The sequence below is a fragment of the Protopterus annectens genome, chromosome 1.part0, assembly GCF_019279795.1.
Source record: "Protopterus annectens isolate FY-2018-M chromosome 1.part0, PAN1.0, whole genome shotgun sequence".
Lineage (NCBI taxonomy): Eukaryota > Metazoa > Chordata > Ceratodontiformes > Protopteridae > Protopterus > Protopterus annectens.
The window spans coordinates 1076396727-1076417566 of NC_056725.1; positions in this window are offsets into that span (position 1 = coordinate 1076396727).

The window sequence follows — 20840 nt, forward strand, 5'->3', positions numbered from 1 at the left end:
ATACATTACAGTGTAACAGCATTAATAAAAGCTGGTGTTGGTTGGATTAGAACCCTGGCTCACCTATACTGGGGACATGAACTTACACCATTTGCCACAAGGAAGGCTGGACAACAAGTGTATTTTTTTACAGTCATTACTGTGCAGATTGCTCATTGCAGTTGAAGACTTTTGTCACACATACTCATTAGTTATATATACACATTAAAGTGTTGACTGATTAACTATGTACATGTGTGACATCATTGTTCAGAAAATAAATGTTTAATTGTAGAACCATAATTGTACTGATAATCACAGTTAAACATATAATATATATGATATTATGTGTATGATCAATGCATCTGCTATATATAGTTATTTTTATGTATAATTATTTTATATTGTTAATGTTAATATAAATTACAGTGGAACAACTTTAAGAACATTTGGAGTTTGCTGGATTAGAACACTGGGTCTCCTGTAGTGTGGACATAATCATACTTCATTTAACACACATTAGTGTGTATGAGTGCTGACTACTGCGCAACACCACTTAGCATGTCTGCATGATGGAAGACCACACAAGTTACAAGGTATCTTTTTAGAAACTGACAAGTCTGCAGGTGTTGTAGAAGCATGCTAACTGCTGTGCAGTGCTGCTTATTATGTTTGTGCAATGGAAAGCACAAGATGTAACAATGTATCTTTTTTGGAAATTGACAATGTCTGCTTATTGTCTAGAGATGCAGAACTGCACATGTGAAATCATGCTGATCACTGCAGAATGCTGCTTACCATGTTTGTGCAATGGAAGGCAAAAGATGAAACAGTGGATCGTTTATAAACTGACAATGTCTGCTTGTTTTCTGGGGTATTATGCCATGTATGTGCAGAGGTAAGCAAAGCACAGACGAGACAGGCAAATCTCAATATGTATTATTCTTGTAAAAAGTGTTTATTATTTTTTTCATCATTAAAAGATAAATGTGGGGTTTGAACCATGATCTACATATCCTATGTGCTGTATGCTTCATCGGGTTTACCAAGTGTGATACACATGCACAAACTTGATTAACAGCTGTAATTTATGCTGTCCTTATCATAGAAGCAACTTCCATTAGTTTTTATTTTGTTTAGTTGTTTTACTGTATTTGAGCTAAGCTGCTCATTGGGCAAATAATATTTTAAAAAAGGAAACATAAACAATATTACAAAATACATTTTAACACAACTTACACATTTTTACATATGTCTGGATTTAAACTACCATATTAATAATCCTACCAAAAATAAAATAAAAGACGCAGAGTACACAGATCAAAAATTAGGTAGTTTAATGGTAAGCGCTTTTGGTCGGGATTCCCAACCTACTTCAGACAAAATTACACATGGGGTTATGGTCCTGGATGCAATTGTGAGGACACCTTGTCCAACAGACATCAGTCATGTTCAGGTATCAGCAACACATCTGACCATGTGCATGAATGTCCCAGTGCAACTCCTGACAGAGCCAGTTCTCATGGTCAGGGGTGCTGACATCGAACTGTTACCTCCACCATGCATGGCTCACACCTGTCCAACTTAGCAGGACATAGAGCTAGTACAGAACTTGGCTGTGCTCTTGCAGACACTCACACACAAGATTCAACTGGACTGCCCAGACAGACAGACACACACACGCACACACACACACACACACACACACACACACACACACACACACACACACACACACACACACACACACACACATGCATAAAAGTTACATGGGTCATACAGGAGACTTACAGCTCATTCTGTCTCATCAGCCATTTGATATTTTGTTCAGTTTTTTGCATCCCTGTCTTTCTTATATGTACTCACTACCTTCTGTGTCAGCCTTGGCCTCCTGTCCCCCCAGACAACACACCTGTACAAATGATGATATTTGTACCAAATCCTTGACATTCTATCTTTTGGACTCAGGGATACATAATTTGTTTGTCTGATGCCCAGGGTGCTTATTATATATGTTTGTGATGCTCTTTTTAAAATTATACTTCTTTCGTACATGTTTTTGTAATGTGTGTATCTTTGATGCATCTTGCCTATTAGTTGATAGTGAACACATCTCTCAACATAAGTCATTGCTGCAAAAATCACCCACATTCTACTTAGTTACATTATCAAGTAACATTATGCAGGGATCTGCCATTCATTTGTATTATTAGCCATGTATTTTCCTATTCCAGGTTCAACACTTACCTTGATAGTCTGGCAATTACAGTTTTTTATTTATTTATTTTATTTTACATTTGTTAACTGGGAAATTCCAACTCGACCAGGTCCATTTACAGTGGAGACCCGGGGAGAAAAGCTCTGAAACATTGTTACAAAAAAAAATAATTTAAATAATACAACATGGAGTTAAACATTTTGCCAGACAAACACTGAAAGTATATAAAATAAATTGGAAAAAGACATTTTCCAGGAGAAACAGTCAGGAATTCCATTTAATGTGCAGGTGTATAATGATTGTGACAAAAAGAGGAGCAATCGCCTGCTATGAGAAGTAGCAACTAATAGCCAGAGTTATTGGCTGGGTTTAATACTGTAGAGGGTTAAAGTGAGTAGCTTGGAAGTTGGAAAAAGAAGGGGGGAGATGGGAGAGTAAAGGTTAAGTGATACAAGGACATAACTAGGTGTTTAGTAGATGTGATTTGAGGGAGTTTTTGAATTGTGGGGTGGTAGAGACAGTGGTCAGAGAATGGGGGAGGGAATTCCAGTTTTTAGCAAGGGTGTGGGAAAAGATTGCTTTGCCTGCAGTATTGTTTGCCCTGGAGATGCAGAACAGAGAATTGTCACTAGATCGGAGATGCCGATTTGCAGTGTAATGCATAAGAACATTGGATATAGATGGGTTTTTATCAGGGTACTTAAGGATGTAGTATGCAGTAACTAGCTGGTGGTAGTTAAGTAGTTGTGGTAACTCTAGCCATTTTAGTTTTTTTACTGCAACACAGTGATGTGTTCTGTAACTGGAGTTTGTAGCAAACTTGGCTATCTTATTGTAACAGGATTCTAACTTGTTTAGGTCAGTTTTTCTAATATGGGTGAAAATAGCTGCTGTGTACAGTAGTGTGGACAGGAGGTGACTCTGGACAAGGGTGACTTTTGCTTGGTGTGACAGAAAGTTTTTGTGCCTGTATAGTGCACCTATTTTTTGTGAACCAATTTGAAGGTTTGTGAGATGTGGATATCAATGTGAAGATTGTTGTCAATTTCAATACCAAAAAGTTTGGTGTGGTCAGAAGGAGAGATGGTAGTGCCGTTTTTAGAGTTGATGGAAAAGGAGAGAAGAACTTTTGATTTGTTAGGGGAAAATAGTAGTAGTTTTGTCTTATTTTGTTTTAAAATTAGTTAGATACATCAGATCCATTTTTCTACAGAGTTAAAGGTTTCCTGGGTAAGTTGCTGTAGAATGGTGGGAGATGAGGCAGTGCAGCTCAGGTGTTTAATTTGGGGCTGACTCTGTGATGCTAGCAGTACACAGCCATTACATGGGTAATAAAGGTTGCAAGCATTGTCTGGCATCCATTTTACTGTATGTATGTGCATAGGATGAAAGTTATACCTCCTTAGATGTTGAGCATGTGTGCTATACATTACCAATTGGCCAGGGCGAGGACATATTGTGCACTCCTATATCTACCTACACTCACAGCAACTGGTGGTTCCCTCCTGACTTTTCACCTGGATGTGGCTATGGTGGCCTTGCCAAAGGTTGTGGGATGTGTGCCACTTCCCCTTGGTGATCTTGCTGAAACTACTTTCTTAGGATAATATTGTGAAGGATACCATGGAAAGTGAAAAGCTCAATACAAATATAGGGATTGTACTGCAAGGTGCCTCGTGATGTAGCTAGGCTTCAGAACTGTGACTTCAGCAGCCCAAACACATGCTCCATGACATTTTTTATTTTGATCGTGTGCTTCATTATAGGATTCTTCGATGGGTGAGTGGGTGTGCATTTTTGATAGTCATCACCGGCCATGGCTTGAGTTCCTCCTCTATATCCCCCACTAAATGACCTTATGGGATATCCACTCATGAAAACCTGTGATACAGTTGAGAGTTGTACCAGATATGGGAGTCGTGGTAACTGCCTGGGTTGCCAGTACAAACATTCAGGATGATTCTCTTAGCTGTACACATGACCTGGCAGTTAATAGAGTGGAAGCCCTTTCTGTTTATGTACACCCTTCAATGTTCTATGGGTGGTACTATGATTTCAATGTGCATGCATTCTATGGCACCCAACACTTCAGCTAAGTGTTCTACAGGGTATAAATCCTGCATAGTTCTTGCTCTGTCCTCAAGTGTATGATGAAACTGCATATAATCACTGGTATGTTGTAGCACAGCATTCAGGAACTGAAATAGGATCATGGATGCTGATGCCTGTGACACCCCCAACATATCTTCTGTTCATCTAGGGAAGGTTCTTGCAGCTAATATTCTAATATTTTAAGTGCTACATAGACCTTAGTCTCCACAGGTATTGGTTCTCCTCAGTTTGCCCTTGTTCTCATTTGAGGACAACAAAGGTTGCAGAGTTCCTGTAGTGTGTGTCTCTATCCACCCTATTGCGCTCTACAATATCCACTTCATGCAGACCATGAAAAGTCAGACATGGTTTAAACATCCTTCTCCCTCTTGCCCAAGGTTTATTAGCAGCAGCAGAAGCAGCATAGACTTTGAATTGTTGCACATGCACATGCATAAGGGCAACAGAACAGCAGCCCCTAACATTGTTTCCATATAGAGTAGTTTCCATGGCTGCGTTCCAGTTTGTTTGTTTGTTTGTTTGTGTCTTTCGGCTTATCCCGGTTAGGGGTCTCCACAGCGGAACTCCGGTCCGCTAATGATTGGTAGAAGATTTTTACGTGCCGAGTTACCAGTCCTGATGCACAACCTTCAACAAAGGTACACCCCTTCACGCCTGTCTCCCCACAGAAGACGCTTTAGCTGAGAATCGAATGGACAACGTCTTGCTGTGAGTCAACAACGCTACCGCAGCGCCACCACATTCCAGTAGGTTTTGGAATTCGCAGGCAAAATCTGGGCTGAGCCTACATGATTGTTTCAGAGCTTGTTGAAAAGCTCCTCCATCTTGTATTGGTTGATTATCTTACAGTTCAGCAGCTTATGCAGTAATTAGCATACCACAATGTTTACTGTGTTTGCATGGCTCTATACAATATGTAGAGCTGCTTACTGAATACAAAACAGCTTACTATCATGTGCACAGCATTCCAAGCACATGGTCTTAGTACACCGACCATGTGGGCTTTATTTAAACCAGCTCAATGTCATATAGTTTAAAATGCACAGCAAGGACATTTAAATCAGTTATACACAGCTGAAAAAGGCATTTTAAGAATTTTCTTGTAGGAATTATTCTCAACCTTTTCTCAAGCTTCTCTAAGGTGTTGCTTCAATTCAGTTGATTGTTTATCCTGCAGTAGCTGCTCTGAATACCAAATCTACTTTCACCAAGGGCAAATGATCTTTGACTGGGCTTCTCTCAGCCTCAAGTTATATTTCATTCAATGGCTCATTAAAAAATGCTCTTAACAATACAGCTAAATTCATGTTTGTTCTTAAATAAATGGTTACAACTTAAGTTACAACTTTATAACTTAACCATGCCATTTAAAGAAACATCATTCTATTTGCAAATGTATTATTTTATTTCTTTGCTAACCAAGTAAGAACACTAGAAACAAATGTCCCTTTTTTTGTTTGCAACACAGCAGCACTGTCTGGTTAAGTGACTTGCTCAGACTTTCATAGTAGGGAGCTGGAGGTGGAAGAAATATAAGCATGTACTCTAAACCACAGGAAAAAGCTTTCTTATTCTTTTCTTACACTGCTACAAGCATTATTTAAACACTTTTAGGCCACTTGTATTCTTCCATTTCATCAGGACAACTACGTTATGCTACTGTTTAGATAGATAGATACTGTGCATCTACCAAATTTCATAGCTTCCTGCTATACTTTTAAATCATTTTTGCAGGTGAGCATTTCCTTCTGCACCACTGAAGATGAACTTTCTCCCCAGTTCCAGCTACTTGATTATACTAATTCAACGATCACAACACAATCAGATGATGAAGAATATCCTTAGATGTCTCATTTACTTACTTAACCCACATTCACATCTGTCACTTTAAATATCTGTGAAATACAGTTACTGTTTTTGTATTTTAAACTGACTCTCTCTAAATACTATCTATTATATATGAACATATGCATACTGGTGGGTAGTAGAGTACCAAAACAATTGAAAATATTCAGTTCAACTTTATAACTTATTTATTACTGCTTAAAGGGAAAACAGTTTTGTATTCAGTTCTTTTTCTTCTGACCATTAAACAGGGAAAACCTGATATATGGTTTATGTGTTAATACTGTATCACTGAACATATATAAATCTGTACAGTAACCTTTCACCTTTTAGTGTACCTCAGTAACTTTGAGGAAGCATTTTCTTTGGAGAAAGTTATTACACAGTACTTCTGTATATGAGCAGCATTTATATTCAATCCTCCACATATGTAGTCTGCACAATAGTATAAATGTCTGCAACTATTAAAATGTTTGTATCATATGTGAAATGGCTCTTTTCCGCAGTTATTCTGTTGAGTAGTCCTACATTGTGCAGACATTTTGCCTCACATATTCACCAAGTGCGATGTTTAGAATGTTCTTCATTTAGGCTTTTAGCAAACATTTCTCTGCCATTTCATCAATCAACTGAACCAACCTGGAATCCAGAGACTGCTGGCTCCACACTGACAGACATCCATGTGTTATGATAGCTGCAGATGTACAAGGAAAATAAGCAAACGGAAGTAGGGAAAAGAGGGTTGCTATTAGCCAGTCTCCCAAATCAATGTCCCTTTCTTTTCCTGCTGCTGGCTAGAACCTAATGGGAGGGAGGATTGGTGGTATTAAATTCTGTCAAATCAACTACAAATAATGTTCACTACTGCATCCCCTCCCCCCTGATCCTGTCTTATCTTGACAACTACTCTACCCACTAATCTCTGCAGTCTATCCCTGGTCCCCCTTTTATCCCTGGACTGATGCACATGTTGTAGACTACACATTTTCCAATGGAAAATGACTTTTATCCATCCCTTGCAACTCATGTGCACACATACAAACAGAGCATTTTGCCGATTTCAAACCAAGTTTATTCAACAACCTCAGGGCAGGCACTTTGCAGTGTTTACATAATCATAAATAAGCTTCTTAGTCAATAACAATATAACTCAATGATTGGCACAATAGATGTCATGTGGTACTTGCTGCATCTACTGTGACTATTCCACTCCTCCTCTCTGTCAGCTGTGTCATTCATCCCAGCCTGCATGCAGCCCAGGAACTGCCACCCCCTACCAACAAATATCCAAGTGTTGTGACATCCATTCACCCTGGACTGCAAGACCAGACTGCTTTTTCTCAGCAAATACTGTGAAACCCAAGGTGCAGAGACATAGATACCCTTCCTTGCTTGAACCTTTTGTTGCATGGAAAAACAAGTGAAGGGAAGTGGGCAACAGGCAGGGTGTACTATAGCCCAATAGGCAGCTAGCCATTTATCTCTGCTACCCCCCCCCCCAACCAGGGTTGTTCATACAAATGGCTCCTGCACCCTCCTCCTTAAGAAGTCCTCAAGCAGAACTGCAATTTACTGAGTAAAAAGACACAAGTATAAATCATACAAATAAACCCCACCCAGCTTTTAATGTGCCTGGTTTCTGTCTTCCAGGTCCCTACACCTGTTGACTGAAAAGTATAGCTTAGGGATTACCTAAGCTATCTTTGTGTTAATATATATCCTGGTCCTCTCCAAGGGTTTGATGCTGTTCACTTGCCACAAAACCAGATGACCAAAACTTTCAGGCCAAATCGTACATGCACCTGTGTGTTGCACTCCATTTTCAACAGGTCCCTCATAATGACAGATATCATTTTCCTTTTACTAACACTGCACAAGTCATTGCTACCTAAATGCACTATGATTGCCCAAGGCCTACCATACTGATGAACTAATTGATAAACTGTATTCAGCAGCTGCCACTAAGACATTCCTCTCTGTCTGTACCAGTGCAGCTTCAATTTTGTCATCTGCAAATTGAAACTCTCCTTACTGGCCAGTAGATTTGTGATATCCCAGTCAGAAAAATGTTCTGCTGACCTGCAGCAAAGGGAAAAAAAGTAAAGAACACCATTAAATTCACAACCAATGCTGTATTGTAACCATAAATAGAGCAATTTGTAACTATGTTTGCTTTAGTTTCTGTTCATCACTGATCACATCCACCTACTTGATATAGGCTAAGAGAGTTCATAACTTCCATCTGCTCTCTCTCTTTTTATCACTTCAACAGAAGCTTTCATTTCTTCTAAATTGGAGGCCCTGCCTTTGCTAAAAGTGTGAGCAGAATATTGGAATCGATTACCCCTTGTCCAACCAACACTGCCTGAAAATCTGACCTCTGCCTGTTGACTCATTATGGGGGATCTAGATAGATGAACCCTGGTCATTTTCTGACCTGAATGTGACCTGCTTTTGCTGTTTCATAAAATGAGAAAGATGGTCCTACCAAATGTAAAGTCTTCTCACCAGCAAAGACCCCAGAGCTGCCCCAGTCCTGCTGCCCAAGGTACATCTCCCCAGTTCCAATTGCCATATTAGACAATACCAAGAAAATAGTAGCCCACATAGTAAAGATATGATAATTGCCAAATGTGGGCATTAGGCAATTTATCCGTGTGGCAAAAATCCTCTTCCTTCTGGAATGTCTAATATCTGTGGTCTTGAACCCAATTCATCCCCAACCTTCATTATCCTAAAGAAAATCCAGTCCTTGGACTGGTCATAGATTCATAGACTAGTACAAGGCTAATGACCCTGCGGGCCTTCCCAAGCCGAGACAAGTTTCCCAAAAGAATAATCATGTCCTGTATCCAAATAGAACATTGAGGGCCAAGCATTTATAAGCTACCTCTGTCCACAGTGGACATAGGTACCAGAACCAGTGTAAATTTCCTATTCCCCATTCACTAGTCTAGGTTGTGCTTAAACTGGGTAATAGATGAATTGAGCTTCACATGGATGGGACGCCTGTTCCATAGGAGGGGGAGTTGCTGGGACACAGACAAAATTCATGTCCCTAGACCTTGTATTTCTGGTACTCTTTGACCTATGAATATATAGAAGATTGATAAGCGTGGGTTTGAGGATGCCTTGTAAGCCAGGCATGTATCACCCCTCAGCAATCAGAGACGAGCAGAGGGATATATAGACTGTATGTTATCTAGCACATATAAAGGAGAAAGGTAGGTTAAAAAATACAAAAGAGAGATGGAGGCACAAGTCCCAGGATAAAAAAAGTGCCCAATCCTAGTGTACACATTGGTGCCATGACTGGAAAAAAGACAGTGTAGTCATGGAAACATTTGCACAACAGGTTTAGGCCAGGCACAGAGAGAAGATGCCACCCCCCATGAAGGAGGAAGTAGTAGTCCACAGAAACACAAAAACTGACAGGCCAAAAAAGTGCCATAAAGATGACAAAGTAGACTATTGAGAATATAAAAGAAATCAAATAATGTTACTATTCCACAAGAAGCCCAGAAGTTCCAGATGGAAGATATTTAGAATGATTAAGAAAGAAACTAAAGGAAAGAGAAATAATCACACAAGAAAAACTGCCAAAGGCTTCAAAAGTAAATTTGCATGAATTACAAAAGGAATCAGTTTTTGGCACATTGTCATTCTTGAGAAGAGCACTTTTGGCTAACATCAAAGACTGAAACAATACTGATTTAATTTACTTTAATTGTACCCTGACATTAGAATGGGGTCCATTCCTGTCATAGCATTAGGAACCCAAAAAGGTCTATGTCATAAAACCGAAAATGCAAACTCTTGAACGCTCACATGAGCGAATAATCACAACCTTGAAATTGGTATTGTGGGGGGCGCAGCCCCCCACACCCATTGCTAAATATATATTCCTACTCTGAGATTGCACTACAGTGAGGAAAGGGAAATATTCCGATCTTGACTGTACTGCGATCCCAATATACCACTTTTGAATTTATGATTATTTGCTCATGTGAGCGTTTGAGACTTTACATTTTTATCCTTCTAAAGTAGACCCACCCAAAGGACTTGGAGAAGTTAAACCAAGGGTAATTACAGTGGCTGGACAGTGGTACTCACAGAGATGCATATATGTCCTGGAATTTTCGTACCAAACTGGCTACGTTGACCTTGGACAGGTCCACGATCAGGAAATCATCAAGGTAATTTCCTGCTCATATTGAATCAGTTGCAGTCTGCAGAACCATTGTAAGGCTGTGCTAAACTTCCCAAAGGTGGTGCATACCACTACACTGCCCATTGTAATGATTTCTTCAGAATAAAACTTACCCCAGCCTCATCCACAGAAAGTGACAATCTTCCAGCTGTACCAGTAACATATGAAAGTTTGACTCAATGTCCAATTCAGCCCCACCATTCATATTGTACCATGACCTCCCTTTTATCAATTACATGATTAATTAAGTCTCCTTCTGAGAAGGATAAGAGGTGGGTCAACTGGTATTCCTCCATTTTTTTTCTTGTTGACAAGGCTGAGGGTTGAGACCTTGTAGTGTGGAAATGGCAGGATATCAAATGTTCTTGTCACTAGGTCTAGGTTGATTTCCTTATTCAACATGTTTTATACCATTTTTTTTTACTTTCTCCTTATTGAGGAAAGGTTTTTATGATTCTTTTTTAAAAGATTTTGGTGGGCTTTAGCTAGAAGCCACACCTGTTCCCTGACATCAGCTCTTCCCTATCAAGAAAGCATGTCATCATTTCACAAAGCATCTCAGTTCTGATTAGGAATGCCCCCCCCCACCCTGTAATTAAGTTAAGCCACCTATCCCACTGAAAGTGCCTGGCAATCTACCTAATCTCCTTTCATGAAACCTGGGGATGGGTGTACTCATCATATCTTGTCATCCAGTACTACAGAGGATGCCTTGCTTGTCACACAAATTCTCTTAGTGCTATGCTACGTAGGACATTTTTCTGAATCTGGCTATTGGACTAATGCACTGATAACCTTTATACTTTCCCACTCAGAAAATGGAAAAAAAATATTACTAATATTGTACATACTAGCAATATTGTATACTTATCACAAAAATAAGTCAAAAGCTTCATGCTTTGAAATGTCTGGAAATTAATAGAAAGAGAAATGTTAAAACCTGTGTAAATGGAATATGTGGGCATCTTGGGTGTAATAAATGACATATCTGAGACTAACAGGTTATGAAATCTTGTTTCATGACTCATGCGACCTACTTTATATATGGTTATAATGTTATTATATTGCTGGCTTGCAGCAATTATTTCTCTGCAGTTTGCTTTCTTGCAGGAACGCCTTCTGTGAAAAATGTGTATGCCATTCTATGTATGCATGAGCTTTTGTTGAGGTCTTCAATTTTCTCTTTATTCTTGCAGGTGGGTGAAATGGTGATGCTCCAAATTCTCATAGGAGTATGTGTAGAGATTGTGTATGAGCCCTTATGTCCTGCATTACATGAACAACCCATTTAGGACTGGGAATCCTCTATATTGGAAAAAAAAGAATAAAATGAATTGCACCTTCCTTTAACAAAGCCAGGAAACTGAAAGGAATGTTTGAAAATCCATTTAATGTGATTAGGAAATGCCTAAAACAAAAGTGCCACTTCGAATATGAAAAGTGCGCTATGTGCAATCTTCTCAAGATAATTGACAAATTTGAGCATCCAGAATCCCATCACAAGTAAGGAGACAAAAGTTTGGAAAGTATTATGCATCAACAAACACCATGTATCAGAAAGCCTGTAAATGTCTTTATAAGATAGAAGCCCTTTTTGAAACAGAAGGTCTCATCAAAGTTTAAGAACATAAAACTAAAGAAATGCATTGTTTAATGGAGACTGAAAACCAGACCCTTTAGATTCCCTCCCCAGCTGCTCTCACATTAACTGAACTGAAGGAGTTATATACATGTGATTTACACACACATAAACCAATGAGAACAGAAATTAAGCCCTATATTTATTATTTTATTTAATTATGTTTTTACTAAATAAGTGGTCTAGATCCCAGGCCCATTTTCACTGATGACAAAAGCTCCACTATGGAGCATATGCCGAATTAAGTGTAGAAACACACAAGCACAATGCTATTTCTAAAAATATAATATGTTAGCTATATGTGAATTCTGTACAATGTTCTATATATGAATGGCAAGTGAGCATCACAATACATGTACATCTAAATGCTATGAGAAAGAAATAGGGGCATAGGTTAGTACTAAGCTAACTGCCCCTGCGAGCCATTTTATTCTTAGCCAATTATCTCTTGTAAGACTCAAACTCTGCACTTATGTGTTTGTAAGACAAATACCTTAACCATTAGGTCACCTGCCCAACAACCTGCTGTTAATGTCCCTTTCATGTTTCAGTTACAAGAAAATAAGGAGCATGAATTTTAAATATCTGTCCATGCAGTTTGTGTATGTGTGTGAGTGAAAGAAAGAGAAGAGGTTTTGTCCATATCCTGTCATTCATTTCCACTTTTAACAGCATAGCGGCCATTTTATTTTCATCCGTTTGTATAACTAATTGATGGATTGCCTCTAGAGTAGTTCTCATAAGTATACCTAAACCATCTGTGAGATGCATTGCATAATATTCTAGCAATGACAGTGCATAAAAAGATAGAAATAAAATCTGGCTACAGTCAATATCAAAAAGTAGCATAATCTGAAAAGTGGCAGTGTGCAGTTAATTTAAACATAATGCATTATAAATTTAAATAACTCCACATGTACTGAGCTCATTGTACTGACTAACAGAGGAGTGTTATTTAACAGTATAAGTTAATACTTTAACTAGTCCATAAATAATGCCTCATAGCAAAACACTTTAGGCATTAAAGATCCTATGACTTACAAGGGGAAATCTCTTTTGATCATTTTGTGTAAGGAATTGCATGTGGCAGAGATTAAAAGACAAACTGCAGATTTGCCAAATAGTTTGTTATGTATTGGACTATTTAGGAGAATTAGAGACATTTTCCTTTGGGTATAGTGCATGTTGCCTAAATGTAAAATCAACTCATTCACAAGAAGCTTTAAAGTTGCAAAGGATAGAAAACAGCACACGCCATTTAAATGTGGCGCACATGCATTTTTTAGTGGAATGTTGTTAAAATACCTAATGTTGTTCTCTGACTAAATACACCAATAAAGCAAATCTTATTCATTATGCCAATAAAAGTTATTATAAGAGAATAGTTCTGTTTTTCATACTGTATGGGTTGCCCTCTATGTTAATTTAGTAATTCTGGTGCCTGTGTATTTTCAACATAGAAGCTTTAATAACTTTTTTGTTTGTTTTTACTGACATTTTGTGTAATCTGAATATTTGTTGCTAGTTGCTTTTTATACATGTGCTACATTGAAATAAACTGTCTTGTTCCAATACCATGCATACCTCTCAACTGTCCAGATTTTCACAGAATATCCCGATTTTTGCCTTATATTTTTGGTCTGTTCCTCATAAAATTTGTGGTTTTCTGGCAAATCACAGGGGTGAGCTGATGGCTGAAGTCACTAAATAATGACATAGATTTGAGTTTCAGACTTCAAATCCTTCAGAAAAACTATATTAACACAGACCCTGTTACTCTAGCAACTTTTTAAGCTTATAAGAGCAATATTTAAAATCTGTCCCTATTTTGTGGACTTCATCCCCACATTTTGTCAGGCTTTGTGCAGATTTCTTGCACTAAGAGGTTGAGATTTATGATGCCATGTCTAATAGATATTTTTGGAACACCCATCCCCCTTCACATGCACATACCAGTTAAACAAACAAATAGAACAAATAAATAAATCACCTTTGATTAGTGAATAATGTCCAAACAAAGACAATGAGGTCATACTTGAATTATTACACAGACTTTGGTAATTGTTTTAGCTATGTGTAGCTGGACATATTAATATGCACTTTGATCACTGTTTTAGCTATATGTATATATTTTAAGTTAGACTTTGGTCATGGTTTTATTTGCATGTATGCTGTCAACAGAAAAGACTGACTTTCTGCCATTCATTTCCTCTGAAATGAAAACAACTATTTCCTGATAATAAAAGTAACTTTGAAGCCAGCTACAATATTTCAATTTGTGTTTTAGTCAATACTGGCCCATCCCAAAAAAAAAATGGAAGAATTTCCCAATGAATAATGTTGCAGTAATATCATGGTGGACAATTAATTAAACTAACTTTGTGCATGGATGCCCTACTTAAATCTTTACCACCTTTATGAATTAGCATCCACTTCAGATATCCTACAAAGGATCAGTGCAACAAAGTGTCATACCAGTTCTTCACTGAAATAGAAAGGAAAGCGGCAGATAGTGAAGGAGGAAAATAAAATATAGGAATCAAAGGAAAAAGACACGTGGTAACAATGCATGACAGGTGGGAGGAAGTACAATCTTTTATTTGTGGTGTAGTGCACCTCATTTTAAAAATGTGATTAAGAAGAAGGGTCATTGAATAGGAAGAGAGGAAGGAAGGATGGACAGAAGGAGAAAGGAATGTAGCAGAGGCAAACATTCAAGTATAAGATGCATACATAGACAGGGGTGTTATATACTCAAACGTTGGGAAAGACATTGATTGGACACAGACTAACAGAGGGAGGACAATTTGTGATTGAGAAGAGGGGATAATAATGAGGAATGACACAATAGGGAGGAGAATTCCTGGATTGGGATAGAGCAGAGACCACAGCCAGATGACAGATTGACCGAAAGAACAACACCCACCCATTGGTGAACTATATGACTGTTGTTGTGTGTATGCTGCACCTCTGTTGGCCTGATAGTTGGGGTCTACTAGTCTCAACAGTCAGTTACAGGATGAGGTGCTGCAGTATGCTGAAATGGTCATCCAGCTGACAGAGCACTGCAAATGACTTCAGCCTCTGTGGTTAATGCCAAGAAACAATAGAAGTAATTACATGGACACTGTCAGAAGTGTCTCTGCTTCTCTCTTGAGAAGTGGCTAAGAAGGCCACATGTGGTCCTATCATTTCACCTTTAGCAGACTGTGCTCTGGCTCTCTACTACAAGGCAAAAACAGCAACCACTAGTGACCCAGAGCCAGAGGCATGAGGCAACTCTTACCAAGGCAAGCAACAGTACTCCACAGCCTGAATCACAATCTAACCTGCAGAAGAAGAAGGCTAAGGAAAAATACAACATATTATTACTGCACACATGTCATAGATATGATGGCAGTTACACATTGGGTGCTACATATGCACAGGCCAATGCCAGTCATCCACCTCACAGAAGGGACAATCATACCTCCTTAACAAGTGCAAAAAAATGCTGCAAACCAAGAACCTGAAAATCTTGCTTTTCTTAGCACATCATAAAGGAGCACTATAGTTCAAAGCATGTGTGGAAGCCAAGATCACTACAGTGGTCAACATGAGGAACAAACTATTTTAAGCCCAAGCACATTAAAATCATATAACATGCATCTGTGTGCTAAAACAAAGCACTACCAAGCCTTCCTAGTACAGAGTAATGGTGCTACAGATTCACACATGTTGTGTACATGAATGTACTAATCACAACAAATTATGCGATGTAAACCAAGCACAACATATTTCTCATTTTTTCCTTAATAACAACCATTACAACCAGTCCAAATGACTGAATGGCTGATCACAAATTTTCACCTGAGATAGGTGCGGAAAACCTGGTTAATTGTAGGTATTTTTAGTCCCACCATCAGAAACAGATGATGTGGCTGAGCTTATCAATGTCTCTGAGCCTGTAAGCTTAGTATGAACACTATGAACAAGCTATTGTTAACCAATACCAAACATGGCTAGTACCGGCTGGTTTAAGTAGCGCAATGTTTTTTGGATGCAAATAAGAAAGCAGTTGTGCTTAATAGATTCATTAGCATATGTGTCGCATTACAAGGACCTTTGAAGAGCAAATTAATGTGGACACCATTTTGCTTGAAAATACTTCTAGAGATAAATTAGTGAAGCACAAAACTGTACATAATAACTTAGATGTTGCAAGGAATGGTGCACCATGTGACTTCTGTCTGTGGCCATAAAAGGACTCTGCAAGAGGTGCAGCAAAGGATAATGTATGTAATACTACATGCAGATGACAAGGCATGTCCATGTTTAGGCAGGAAGAGCATAACCTCATATGCAGGGTAGCCTGTATCCTGTTTCCTATATGTGAGAGCTGGCCCAGCAATGACTGCATAGTATCAGCACATGATGCACACAGTTAGTTCTACCCACTACCTGTTGCCTGAAACAGTGCAGTGCATATATATATATAAAGGGACTGATTCATCAAGGGCTTTCTAAATATTAGTTACTTCTTGGATATATGAGTTTGACTGAAACAGAACACATATCAAGTTATGCATGTTTCCCTGTGCTATACACATGTATAGCCATTCACCGCATGTATGAGTGATTCTAAAGGTATCATGTATTCATTCATTTTCATGTTTGACTGATAGAAACATCAGCACAACTAAACAGCATATGACAGATGTCTTTGGCTGAAGATAATTGCAATAAGTGGATGGCATTGTAAATTGATACAGTGGCTTTATCTATAACTCTACTATAGGAGGACGCCCCACTAGCAATATCACAGACTCCTGTGGAGTTGCTCAAAAAAATCACAAAGTCACAAATGCAAAGAAGCTCTCCTGTGAGTTTGATCCCCATGCAGGTTTCTCATGATTTCCTAGCCAATGCAGCCTTTGATATTTACACTGTTTGTATTGTGTGACTAGTCAGCACAAGAGAGAGGTCCTGGTTTTGCTGTGCTGTCATCAGCCAGAGAAGTCCCTGATCTGGGCATAGAACTTTTCATAAATACGTAGATGTTGTAATATAACAAAACAGAGTCTGCATAACATAATGTTATTGCTCAAGGACCCTTTATAAAAAAATAAAATAAAAAAAAAACTCCCTGCAAGCACTGCTTATCCTGTAAAACATCAATATATGCATTCTCACAGAGACCTGGTTCAAGACTATTGAGAGCATCCCATCAATGCAGGGTTTCAAACTCAAGCAGACATTCAGGCCTACTGTGCTAGATGAAGGCAATAAAGGCAGTGGTGTCTACATATCTGTAAATAATAACCCCACAAAAAAAATCACTACAGCATAAAACCAAAATCAATACTGAAATCACATACTTAGAAGCCTTAGGAAATAGTTATTTGTTCTAATTAATTTTTCTATTAATAGTGTATTGATATTGAAAGCAGAACAGGTTAGGTAATGGGCATGCTATATGATTGGTCCCTTTAAATAAAGGAATAAAAAAGTTTTTAAACATTTAAATTGTTAAAATTTTATTTTTATTTTGTAATTACAAATTCTTATTAAAGTAGTTTTATGAACATAAGTAGTTGTTCAATAATATTATGAAATTAAATATTTGGTATTTATTTTATGACTTACTTATTTATATTCATGTTTAGTTAGATTCTATAGGGTAATTACTATTGTGTCATTATTTCATTGAAATGAAAGAAAATGGAGTGGAATTTGTATTGTTCTCATGAAGTTCGTTGTTATCATAAATGAAAGGGCTTTACTACAACTATTTTTGAATAAAGAATTGTTTTGTCTAGCACAAGATTTCTTTTTTTTTTTCCTATTGCTTCTGGATTCCTACTTCAGGCTTCCTGCTGATAAAGTACTTCAACTCAGAACATATATTCTCAAGAAGCAAGTTCATATTCAGATTCATTATACTACGGTTTCCAAAGTACTTTACAATAATATGAAATCAAAGAATGAAGAGCCAGCTTGAAACAAATATTTTTATGAAACACATGAAACAGATTTGTAGAAGTTCAAGCAGTGCTAATACAGCAGTACAAAGCTAGTAAGAATAAAGTCTCAAACCACTGCAACGAATAGCTGCTGGCAAATACTGTGATATAACAACTGTTCAGGTTGACAAGGATATGTTTCTTTATTTCTTTATTTACTTTATTAAGTACTTATTTACTTATTTACTTGTTTCCATTTATAAAACCTGTCCTTTTTCATTGGAGTCGTAGAGAGAAAAGCTCTTTTAGAGCAGAACAATTAAATAGCCACCAAAATACATTAGAAGGTAAGTGTTTCAAGGAACATGATTAAACATTAAAAAATATCCGAATTAAACAATGATTAGAAATTCTGAAATACCACTAATAAAGGTGTTTATTGCAGTCATTCTTTCCCAAGTCAACCACAAGCCATAACTTATGATGAAGCAATCAAAAGTGCTACAGGGTAGATAATATACAATTAGCAAACTAATGGCACAAAATAAAATGACTACAGACAGTTGATGTACAATGACATGAACAAATTAAATTCATGTCAGTCCACATGACAATGGTCTCCAAATGTCCAAACAAAACTGGGTTTCCAAGAAGTCAAAGGAGTTCTCATAAAACAAGCATTCACAGAGGTACTTCCACACATAGAAGTGAATCTTCATCCTAAACACTGAACCTTTATGTGTCAATAGTGACCTCTTCCAAACATTCTCACCTCCTCAAATTCATTATGTCCACACCAATAGCAACAAGACTCTGCCCTCCAATCAAAAACACCAGTTCAATAATACTAGAGCATAGGTGTTGCTCCCTAACAGTAGCAAGAACAATACCTGATCATATACCTCTTTGAAGGAGAAGTCCAAGCATATTTGCAGGGAGTTCAAAGCGTGGTTGTTTATTGATTAGATGGTAGAGGAGTCACTTTTCAATTTTCTTCTTTTCTGATATAACTGAAGCTAAGTCTGCAGGACTCTGTGCTCACTTACAGAGACCACTGTAATGCTTTTCAAGTGTTTCAACTGCATTGAGCCATCTAAACTAAGATAAGAATATGTTCTTGATCTACTACACTAGGACTTGTTTTATGCAGCAATCCCTACTGTTTTTGAGCATGTTATGAAGCATCTATTTAATTTTGTGGCAAAAACAGTCATTTCTCTGTTTATTGGCTTTTCTAGTTTTGTTTGCTGCCAAATCAGCTTTCAGAAGGGTGAATTATCAAGGGACTTAGTTGTTTGGTAGTTTGTTGTTTTAACCACACTTGAGCTGCTTTTGCAGTGCTTTTATATCAAAAAATTCCTGGATTATACATCTTGTGGCAGAACCAGTTTACCTGGGCTCTCTGAGTTTGAAAGCACTCCAGGGAACTGAAGTTGTGGCTGTTTATTGACTAGAGGGCATGCAAGTCAGGTTTCAAGGTTTTTTTTCTGTACTATAAATTAGGCATGTTTGTACAGAGCTGTCTAGTGAGCACATGTGGTTAGCAGTGCTCTGTATAGCAGCAAACAGCTTGACAGTAACATTTAATTATAAAGTTTAGTCTATGTTTGTAGCCTGCTAGGCAGTGCAGTATTGCGCAGAATTAAGCTTAGTGGAGCTAGCTTGCACTTGGAATAGTACTACCATATACTAGCACTATATAAAATCTTGCCCTTAACCTACAGAAAATAGTTTGTGTATCAGATAGTACCACCATATCCTAACATTATATAACATCTTGCCCTTAACCCCTGAAACTACCATAGGAGGTCCTATTAAAAACAATCTTTAATCCTAAACAGCCTACCCTATTGCAGAGCTGGATACCATGGGTATGCAATATCCAAATGTCTCTGTGGCCAGCTTGGTAGGTATGGACATCCTAAGGGAATGTAGCAATTGTCTCATGTTCTCAGAGAAGCAGTTCATCATTAAATAAAATACAGTATGTGAGAGATGTAAATGCACAACTTTCTTGGAAGCAAAAATCTTGCATGCAAACAAGGTTGTTAGGAATACCCACACTACTTGCCTCAAACACACTGTTCACCACACACACATATTCTCTTATGCTGAGGCATTCAAAACAAACTTTCCCAAATTTCAAAGACCACTAAAGTTACCAATGGCAACACTGTTCCTCAGCAATCACTAAAACACACACCAAAAGCAACATCAAGCATCTCACATAAGCCTACATCTAATGGTCCCCCAAAAGCAAAGTTCATAAGGCAAGCATATGCTTTACCTAATAATCTTGTCATTAGGGACTCCATCATGTGACACACATGTTACCTACTGAACAGACTAGTCAAGAAGTAGACAACAGTTAGTTGTCTATCTGGAACCAGCATCTGCAAAATCCCACATGCACTCAAGTTACTGTACCCCAGAAATCAGTATGATTCTATCGTAGTCCATATGGATGTAAATGACCTGAGACATACCTCACTGGACTATATGAAAAAACACATAATGGATCTCTCAGAATATGTGTCACTGATAGGTACGCGTCTTGCATTGAGAGCATTCAACCTTCACCAAGGATGATACCGCAGTATGAACATACAATTATTGATTTTAATAACTGGCTTCGTTTCTGATGTCACTTCAGGGGAATTCAATATCTAGCAGCATGGGAGGACATGGTTAACAGACACCATTGCTTTGCCAAGGATTTGCTGCACTTGACCCTCCTAGACTTTTAGATATCAGCTAAAACTTTATCCAACCCCTTTAGAGCCTTTTTAGGCAATGCCAAAAACACAACATAGTGAAAACGTATCCAAGAAACCTTAAGGGCTCCTGCTCAGTGTTCAGAACCATAATGTAAAACTCCATGCCCTTTAAGCACTT